Below are 11,604 nucleotides of genomic sequence, written 5' to 3' on the forward strand. Positions count from 1 at the left end.
TACAATTACGTTTGCTGTTTGCTATCCCACGATCACAGACTCAGAGGTTCGTGTCCTTTGGTTACATTTCAGTGCACTATATTAGATAGATTTTCAACTAAAGATACTATTAAAATACTCGGCTGTAATCTCTGCAGCCCTTAATTAAAACAATTTGTACAAGGTTGTGTTCTTTTTAAAAGGAAAAATCAAACCCGTGTGCTTGAACTGTGATGACACATGTAAAGGGGATATTAGACATGAAACAACCAATTTTGAAATACTGTGCAGCTGTAGGCATTGCCTCAAAATCTGTTATAATATGAGTCTCCTCTGTCTTCTACTCCCTCACCAAGGGATAAGAAGTGATGTCAAGTTAGTGATTAGGAAAGAGTAACTGGTACTATGTGCCGGTTTATATGCTCTTCAGGCAGTGTCAGCCCTCTCTAAAGCCTTCTTCTAATTTAAAAGAAGAGCACTTTAAATTAAACAATTCTCCTGCAAAATTCAGTTCTGGAATTTCCCTTCCCTCTTTGAAACCGCTCCTGAAAGAGGCAGAGAAATTCTGCATTCTTCCTTAAACAAATAAGGTTAGCTACCCTTTTGCCACTCACAATTCAACATTCACACTAAATTAATTTTTCCAAAAGTAATTCAAATAAAAGCTTTGCTGCCACTACCCTTTCCAGAGCCACAAGATTGAATAAGGCATCTGAATAAAATTGTGTATTACAGCCTTCTTTAATATTTAAGCATGACATTCATTGATTTGTTTCTTGTTTTCTGCAAACCTTGACAACATGATAAAATAAATCATAAGAAGAAAATATAGTGGTAACATCTTTTATGGACTTCACATAGTCATCAATCTCAAGCTGTGAGTGAATTATCAGTGCAGCAAAAAGATCTATGTTTTAAGAGCTCCAATAGCATACTAGCTAGAGGTTTTTCACAAGCAAACTCAAGGCGAGTGACTGATAAGCATCATTATTGTTTTCTGAGAGTCTAGTTTATAGTGTGTTGTGGAGGTGTTGGCATATATGTTTCAGAAGGAAAGGTTTGATCAATTCTAAGTAGACATCTACTAACATATAAAAAAATATAACAAGGGCTCCTGCTGAGCAGTATTAAAGTACCTATCACACCGTGTCATTGTGACGGCCCCCATGTTGTGTTTCTGATTATATTTAATATAGAATTAACCTGCCGTAATGTAACGTATTGTGCATTCTGTATGGATCAAACACATTTATGTGGACCACCCCCCAAAAAAGTCCAAATCCTGCATTTAGATTTTAAGCAACATTTGTTTATTTATTTTCAATTTATAGAACTACCCATCAAAAAAAAAAAAAGTAAAGGAAAAACAGAAGGGGGAGAAAAACAAACCTTCAGGGACCAAAAGATGGAGATCATAAAACCCACTGCTTTGTTTGTTACTATACATTTGTGAACCAGTAGGACATAGAAAATGCAAGCAATTGTAAACCACTACATTGCCTGGAGAGAATGAATGTGGATCAGACAAAGCTGGGAGCTGCAGTGAACATTTCCTATACTGGGAGAAAATCCAAGATATCAATACTATAAAATCCAGCGTTGATAACCGAGCAATGTTATCAGCAAGTGTATTTCTAGAAGTTGTTATTCATTTAGAAAGAATATGTAGTATAAGCAATGTGTGGCGTGGATTTGCATTTCAGAGAACGATAACAATCTCAAATGTGAGTCACATATGTGTGCATCATCCCTGAGTATTTTGTACTCAGATATTCAATACCCAGTACAAAAAGTCGCTTATGGGTGCCTGGAAGTTATCACTTGACAAGGCAATGTTGCATATTTTGCATTTTGAAAATTTCTGCAAGAAATACTACTGGCTTGAACCAGAGGATGTTTGCCATGTATTAAAAACACAATGAAATCAGTAGGACTAATTGTTAGCCATGAAACCAGTGGGAATAAAGAAATACTAACTTCCTTTGGATCGAAACCCAGCATTTATTGCAGCAAATATACAATGTATGGATGCCACACCATGTGTAGGCACCACTTAGCCAACTATATAGTCACATCTGGAAATCCTAGGAACAATCAAGCTTCCCAGGTGTGTGTACACAGTTGTTTAAAAATGGGTGCTCCTGAAAGTTGCTGTGGGAAACACCAGTGTAATTAATAGCAATGTTTCACATATCAGTTGTAATTTGTGGAACTGTCTTAATTCTAAAAGTATTGTGTGTGTGTGTGTGTACACACACACACACACACACACACACACTACATTTTAAATAAAATCAGATGATCGACTAAGCGAAGATTTCTTCCTTCCTTTCCCGTTTACAAAGTGCTGTTCCTGAAAGCATCTCTTTCAACAAGCTTGCAAATGCTTTATATCTGGTGAGTGGGCTAATGAAAGCTTTAGGTTTAGAAAGCCCTAGCACAGGGATTGCAAGAGTAAATATTAAGATGTTTTCTGACAAGCTGAATATATATGTGGTTTCCCACAAAATCCCACAGTGCTTTGCACTCCATAAATATCACTCCTCTTCCCTCACAACTTTTACTATATGAAATATGTTACCCTAGTCCACTAAAACATAGCCATATTTTCACTGGTCTTGAATCTTAGGCACACATATATTTACATAGGTTTGAGCACTATTCATCACCCTCATAATTAATCCAAGTCAATTGAGGAATCAGGAAGGATTTCCTTTGCTATTAGCATGGTGCATTAATATTTTAGCCCAATATATTAACAGACTCCTTCCAGGTTAGTATATCCCATTTCATATGTGTGATCTAATGAATGAATGAATTTAATTTAATTAATTATTAAATAAATAACTACAGAAACGCCAGTAATATCACCCAAGTATTGTGTTTTTCACTGAAACCCCACTTCAGCTATGAAGCCAGGTACTCTATAGATATAGATATATGTAGATATATATAGATATTCATTACAGAGGTATTGTTTTATTTGTATTGAACCGCATTTTCATGAGTTCAAACTATTGATGAGAAAGTGTGATTTCTTGGGGTTGAAAAATACCATTTGGAGAAACTGTTTGTGATCTTTTTCAGGGGTGGGGGCACGCCACTTGCATTTCATGCATTTTCAAAGCTCTGATATGCTGCTGATACATCTACATGCCATCCTAAAGGCATGTAGTTGTGTTGCCAGTTGCTGGGGTGCAACAACAGCAGAAACCTGTTGCCCCCTTATATTGCTTAAGGATGTCCTACAGGCATCTGATTTTCCACTGTGGAAAGGAGAATGTTGAATTAAATGGCCCTTTGATCTGATCTACCAGGGCTGTTTTTATGCTCCTATGAGCATGTCTGAATATTTTTAAATTCAATTGCAGTGTAGGAGTGGGATATTAAGAGAGATTAACAGACCTTCCACATGTCTCCAATGAAAATAGGGACATCCTACCATCCCTTCTGACATTTCTCCCATTAAAATAGTGACGTTCTAAGGAAAAGTGGGACATTGCAGGATCAAATCAGAAACTGGGGTGGCTTCTGCAAATCCGGGACGATCTGCAATTAACCAAGGTGTTTTTGAAGCAAACAAGGTTTCGAAGGAAGCACTGTAGAAGGCAGATAATCTGAGGATACGAACAGTGGCACTTGATAGAAACATAACACATCACATGGCGCAATTATTTACTTATGTTGCAAACAATTGCTCACCTGTGTAAGCCCAGGGCCAGCACAGTTTACTATGACTCAGAACATAGAGCTCAACTCAAAAATTCCAAAGTCAGAATAATGGAAACTTTCACCATTGGGTAAGCACAGCTGGCATATCTGAGATTACAGAACTCCCTCATCTCAACAATGTGATTATCAGGCTGGTTTGGGTAAAGGCACGTTTCATTTTAGAGCTTGGCCACTATGAAAGCCACTATATATCCACATCACAATTTAGTGTAACTTTAATGTCAGAGTGTAATCAGGGAGTTGCTAATTTCCAGAAAGATCATATATGCCACTCAATAATATCTAGCGTGTTGTAAGGGATTGATTTCTATTATATGCTGGAAGGACAATATCAATTCACGATAAACTGCATTTTCTTTTCTTGAGGAAAATGTGGTACCCCTTACAACGTGCTGTGCTGCAAAAGTGTAAACCTCACTTGCATTTAAGGAACTGGAATAAGGAAATAATTGTTATGATTTTATCTGCATCATCTGAATAGCTTTTCCTAAGTGAAACTTGCAAAAGAAAATTCCTCAAAGCCTGTCAAATAGCATCAAAGTTCTTTTGTTACCAGTTTTTAAAATCAGTTACTGCAACAACATCTATGAATTGTCAGTCACTTAATTAACCAAAGAAAAGCTCACTATTCGTTTTAGTCGTGTATATATTAATGCTAAAAACTAATAGAAAACAGCTAGTAAATTGTCCCCTGCATACATTGGACACAGCAACAATTACTCTGGCAGAGAAGATATAATAAAAGAGGAAATTTTAATAGTATCCTTATTCCATTTATTCTCATGGGCTTCTGTTTCAAGGTACTGTAGAAATTAACAATTATTTCTTTTCATTGTTTTTGATGATCCTTTTCTATTATGGGCCTATCCAACTTAAAATAAAAAATATAATTTAAACTTTCATTTTTTTATTCAATTTGACGGTGTCTTGAGATTTATTTTCTGGTTACAAGCAGGTCTTGGATGCCTGGAAAAAAAAAAACAAGCTACAACTTTATTTTCTTCCTGCTATTGAGAGCTAGTTAAAACTATGTCAATCATCAGTGTAATCGTGATACCTTGACTTAAGCCAAGACTTTTTCCATACTAAAATAATTTGCTCTTCTGGTATTCATTTTATTGACAAATATGTCTTTCCCATAGTTTACGAATGTCTGTCATATGATAGGTCCAAATACTTGTGATTGTTCCACCATCTAAAGCAATTAACTGGCTTCATACATGAAATTGTCAAAGGATTTCCCCTGCCTGCCTGGGAAATCTAACAAAAGGAACTATTCTCCAATTTAGTGACATGCTCATATGTTGGGGGGGAAATAGGGCATCAATAAACAGCTTTCGCTGGAAGAGTGGGATCTGATTATAAGGGCTGGGAGCAGGAGACCCAGGTCTCGATTAAAATACATGGCACATCATCATTTGCAGAATGAATACATGTAATCATTTTGATGGAGTAAGAAATAAAATGCAGACAAGTATCTTTGTACTTTCAAAGTTTCCCTTAAGGCAAGCTTCTTGGGCTGTCTGAAGTTCTGAATCAAGCTTAAACAATAGCTGTCTGTCATACCTGCTACCAAATACCTGCCTGACACCCATCTTCAACAGAGGGAGTGTATCGATCCGACATTGTTGATCCAAATAAACTAGCAGGATAGCATGGATGTGTCACGAAAACACGAAAGGTACAATCCGGTTTACTGCTGCCATGACTGGGAAATGTGGATATTCGATTCACTGTTTGTTATGATGATTTTATTAAAAGTGTTTCTTCCCTGCTCACTGCAAGCAATTTCAGAGTGTGTTACAAATTAAAATAAAATACATCAGCATAAAAGAGAGAGGCGGAGGTAGGGGGTGGGGACTCAACAGAAGAATCCCCCAACTCAATCCAGCATTAAACTCCAGTGAAGGAGCTGAGTGAAAAATCAAGTCTTTTACTGGTTCCAAAAGCTCAACAGCATTGACACCAGTCATATCTCTCAACACCAGGGATATGTGGTCAGCAAGCTCTGATGTTGCAATGCACTTTACAACCTTCGCATCACATATACCTTCACAGTTAAACACCACGGTAAGTAACAGAGCAGGAAGAAATTAAAAAATACCCTCCCAAGAGTTCTATTAGTCACAGGGAACCTAACAGGGGCCACGTGCTAGAGATGGACCAAAAGTGGGCAGAGCAATTGGTGTGTCTCTTACCTTTGTACAGTAAGCTTATTTCCAACCACACACAATTCAGGGGTCCCCCATTCCTGCTCTAGGATCCCCCTAAGGCTCAATCAGGCCTCTGAGTGATGATCTGATCAAAGTCTACCCAAAGCTTCAGTTTTGTGATGTTCACAGGCATCATTCCTGAACGATTAAAAATATGAGAGGAAAAGCAAGTGTGAAGTACATTGTGGGGCAGATGCCTGGACTTTTCCATATAATACCTTCTTCAGAGAGCTCCCTCATACCATCCAATGTATTCCCATTTCTGTCCCATCTCGCTTTCCCCCAAAATCATTCCTTCATATTCCTAATTAAAATAATATAATTTTAAACCTTTCCTATAATAGTCATTAAATACTACTGCCCAGGTTCCCCCCCCCCCGCCCATCTGTTCTGTTAAAACATTCTTGTGTTTTTAGTTCAAGAAGGATAATTGCTGTGTTCAAAATATTCACTATGTAGTTAATACCAAAATAAAAAAGTGTGCTAGGTATCATGATATGTGTGACATACTTTTCATTGCGAAGGAGGGGAGGTCTGTATTAATGCGACAAATGGTAACAAGGGAGGGGGGTTAAAAAGGTTTTTTAAAGTGTAATATATTTTATGGACAGTCCCTGAGGAAAATAATACTTTAATAGTTAATGAAATATGTATAGCTTACCTGAAGACTAAAATATCCAGTGCCATTAGCAAGGTAGATTGAAGTAGCTCATTGAGCAGTATGGGTTGCTGAAAATATATTAATCATTGCTGGAATATCCCCCAAAGGTAAAAGAAATGTTTTGAATCATAGACATAGAGATGGATGGGACTCACTGGGTCACATATTACAAAACTGTCACAAAGTGGGTTGTCCTACACTGAACAATCCTTCTGCACGTCACCTCAACTGGTAAAAGCAGAAAGAAATGGGAATCTAACATGAAGTACATTGTCAAAAAAGTTGCTTCCTATTGCAGGGGGTTGAGAGCAAAAGGAAGTGGTGGCAATGTTATGCCAGCCCTGTCCCTGGCAGAACAGGATCACTACACTCCCAGAATATGTGGTTTATAGTCTAATACCATCCTTAACAAGTAGCTTGTGAAAAACTCCAAGAAGATTTTATAACACCCAGCTACACCCAGCTGAATGGCAACTGCAATACTCTAACAGTGAGTTCTGTCTCTGTGACTTCCAGCCCAGACAAGGGAACATTCAGTTGTTGGTACTAAAATTTAGTAGATGAGGTTGGGTGGGATGAAGAACCTAGGAATTCACTGGCATCGTTCCTTCTGCATTGTTGTTGCTGTTGTTGTCTGTCTTGGGATGACAGACTGATTATTCTTACCTGTTTCACATAGAATGTCTGTAGTTCCTCCATAGAGCATCTGTTTCAGCAGAGAAGAAGGCACCAGGTTCAATCATCAACATCACCAGGTAGGCCTGGAAATGTTCCCTGGAAAGCTGCCGGTCATTGTGGACCCTGCTGAGCTAGATGGAGCAATTGATCTGACTTGATATAAGGAGGCAGCTTCCTGTGTTCCTACGCTGAAGCCTAGTGACACTGGTTATATTTTTAATGTTCTGGTTATCATGCAAAAAGTCACTGATGAACAAGTTTAAGCAGTGTGCAAACAAGGACGCCTGCTGTGAAGTGTTAAAGTACCTATCATACCATGTCACTTGGCAGAGCTCATAGTGTGTTTTTGATTAGATTTAGCAATATAGTATTTACTCATTTTCAGATATTGTGAATGTAACTTGGATTTATTTAATCTAAACTCCCTATTTGTATTTATATTTGTTAATGAGAAGTGCAGCACTCTCAAAGGTCCCTAGATAGTTCAGCGAATTTGTAAAAAGCACAGGAGGGCAGTGATTTAACCCGGGCAGCCTCTTTCAGCCTAACATGCTCTAGCTAGCTAGTCAGTCATTGCCGCAACCCTGACATCATTCATTTATTTATTAAATTTGTATTCCCTCCCTGCACTTCCTTTCAAAAGAGCCCAGGGCAGCAAACACCTCTGTGATTAAAATATACAATAATAAAATAAACATATTTTAAATATTTCAAAACATCCAAAACAAATTTAAAGCAGAGATGTAACGCTGCCTGGATAGGCCCATCAAGCAAAAAGCTTTTCAGCAGACATATAAAAGAGTACAGTTATGGTGCCTGCCTATTGTCAATAGGAAGGGAGTTCCGAAGTCCAGGTGCTGCCACACTAAAGGAATGACTCTATGTAAAAATTTAGAAATTAGTAGTAGGGTCAATGGAGGATTTCTGTGGCATCGCTTCCACTTCAGAAGCAACACCAGGATAATTCAGGGCTCCAGAATCCTGCGAGATACTGAGATAAAGAGATTTTTGGCAGAAACTCTGAAGTTTCACCAAGATGGATCATCTGTGTCAGACATCTCATTTCTGGGGACATTTTTTCTCCTTGCCTATCTCTAATTTTCTCTGCCACTTCCCTAATCATAACTATGCTACTGTTTATGCCTTAATCACCTGCCTGTTTCTTACCTTAGTGTATTTGTGCATGAATGAACAAATAGAAGCGGAATGAACATGGTGTGTGAGATGTGAGAAGTTCTGCATATATCACAGATCTGCACTTGCTGACTTATAAGGACTGTGAGCTTCATGCAAAGTTTATCAAAGGCAGTAAAATGATGACAGTACTTGTTTGAGCCAGGTAAACCTAAGCTTCTGGCTTCACAGCATCAGTAGCATCTATCATCCGTTGGGGCTGGTTCAGCTATAGAGGGAGAGAGGAACAGAGGCTCACTCAGTCTTTTTGACAGGAATCAAATATCCTTTTGCTAGGGTGGAATAGATTCATGAGTTATTTAGAAACAAGAAAATAAAGCAACACTTACTAAACAAATTATATACTTAGCTTTAGAGGAAGCGTTAAGTGAAACCTTACTGTGTATTTGATTCAGTTTACAGTCAGCATAATGGATAGGCTTCTTATGCAGCTCGACTCAGCTACTGGTGTTGTGGCTTGACAAGAGGGCATCACAGCTGGTAAAGTGAATGTTATTTAGCCTCTCTGCCAATTGCATTCTTGGCTCCTCTGCCTTTCCAATAACTCTGTTGTTGCTGTTTTAATTATTTTTAGTAGAGAAGCAAATGACAGAGGCTGCCATTAAAACAACAACCACCACCCAACAGGAATGGTTTGCTTGGTAGTCAGGCAGTGGTGATATTTGCTCTTCCTCAAGAGCAATTCAGATAAACAGTGCTCAAGTGCAGTCTTAATGCTAAACCCAAACCCAAAGACCAATTCACAGATGGGTTTTTCTCCCCTCCCCTGGTGAATTACAACTCAAGCCAAACATAGAAACACTCTGTTATGTTGAGCTTTAACCATAACTCTGCCCTGAAACAATAACAACAACAAATCAGAAGGAGCTGGTTCAAAAGTGATTCCATAGTCAGGAGCTTGAGAACATCCTTGGAGAAAGATGAATGGTGCTAAGTAAGATGCCTGTACTGAAATCTTGAGCCCATAGGTCTCAATACAATACTGAGGAAAATTGAAATGAGCAAAAGGCATTTTTGTTTACCGTACAGTGGTAATGTCAAATACACAAATACAGAGGTTGCCTAATTAGGAGGAGGAAAATACTGGGGTTTCCCCCTCTCTTTTAAGGACTTTAGAAATGGATTCAGCATTTGTGCCCACTTGGTCTCCCCCCCTCCAGATGTTTTGGACTCCTGCAATTATCAGTCCCAGCCAGCAGGGGTCATGGGAGCTATATAGTTGCGGACATGATCCGTTCCGGGGTGCCGTATGCACCCCGAAAAGTCTGCAACTAAAGCAGCACTTGTGTGCAAGCGGGGAGTGCAATAGAGCGCTTCTGCACATGTGTGAAGCATGCAGAACGATTCTACGCATGCACATGCGGCGAAACCCGGGAGTATACACTTCTGGGTTTGCTGCGTTTGCAAGCCGAAAAGACACAACATGAACCTAACACAACATGAGGTATGACCGTAGTCCAAAACATCCGGAGAGCACCAGCTTGAAGAAGGTTGATAAGAGATGATGCAATGTCATCATTGACATGCCTTGCAAGTGTGACAACCACATGGACCTGCCCAAATTTGTTATATCCAAGATATAGGCTCAAGTGTGCATTGGGTGAACAAAGTTCAACATGTAAAGATGGAAGTCCCATTTTCAAATCTCCTTCTTTGTTATCTAAGAGATAGAACTGTCTTGATTTTTTATTTTTTATTTTAGCAAATATTGGCTTTAGAGCATTGCTTTGAATTTTACTATTTGTGTGTTTGGGTTATAAATGCATATGCATATACATATATATATATAACAGGTCCAAATGAACAAACATTGTCTGCTCATTTCTGAAAGGCATTTAATTATTTATTTTGAATAATTTGATACCCGAGTAAATTAATGCTAAAGCATTTCTCTGTTTGTGCCAAATCAGTGCCTCCCAGTAGGAAGTTAGTCCATCTTTGCAAGTAAGCTTTCTTTCTCAGTAGGCAGTCCATTTCTGTAGAGTGCCATTAAGTTAATTTCAAAAAGAACCAGTAAAGGTATATGGAGCAGGCAGTAATAGCATGGAAAATATCCAAAATTACTAGACCCCAGCAACAGAACTTGGATGCCATTTTCATGCACTAATAATTTGTAGTTTACATATTGAAGGTAACTATTAGCTGGCTACTTTCTTACTTTAAAAAATGTAGGTAATTAAAAAAAATACGTCATTAACTGTTTGCCACTCAACATTTCAGAGCAGAGCTTTTTTTTTTAAGGGGAAAAAAGAATAAAACTATTTACGGATCATTATCAAAGGCAATACAGAGGGTCTGTGTCACTAAGACTGTGATTGAAAAACCAATTAAGCAGAAGTACTTGAATTTAAGCTGATTTAGTTCCAAATTCAATGGGATTAAATTGTCATCAGTCCAGGTATTTCAGGCTTAACCGGGTTGTGGACCAGACTGTGCCCCACATATGAACATGGATAAAGGAGACAACAGTAAATTTTAATCTGTAACAATGTAGGTCAATTTCCATACCTCTAACGTAGAATGTGGGGATACAGTATGCAATTGACAGTGACAAACTTCTAAATGGAGTGTAACCTGAAACAGTGTTGTAGTGTATTCTCTGAACAGGAATGCTCTTATGCAGGGTTCCAGTTAGCCATTCCCTACAAGCAGGGCGTTCCACCCTTCCAGCATTTTTCTTCTCTGACACTCTGTAACGACAGAACATACATGGGCTTGTATTCAATGTAGTCCACATGAATTGCTACTTGCACAATGGGACATTCTCACCTCACCTTGTGGTGTTCTGAGGGTTCCCACAGCCCTCTGAAGCAGATCAAGGCATGTGGAGGTCATGTAGGGGTTTAGGAAAAGGGGGAAGGCCAATTGCCCAAGCAGAAATCCTTGCACTGGTGAGAATGTTACGTAACATTACATTGAATCCAAGCCATTGTCTTCATTGGGCTGTTTGTTGCTGTCCACTTCGGTTTTGCTTTATTTTTATTGTTGTTCTGCAGAGACCCCCTCTTTCTGATACCTCTTCTTGATTCTCGTTGACAGTTCCCAACATTTAGCCACAGTCTAGTGCAGGGATGGGAAAACTGTGAGCTTTCTGATGTTAGGCTCAAACATCAGCTCAGTCACCATGCCCAGTGGTGAGGGGCGATG

This window comes from Podarcis vaucheri (assembly GCF_965113315.1).
Source record: "Podarcis vaucheri genome assembly, chromosome: 5".
In the NCBI taxonomy this organism is placed as follows: domain Eukaryota; kingdom Metazoa; phylum Chordata; class Lepidosauria; order Squamata; family Lacertidae; genus Podarcis; species Podarcis vaucheri.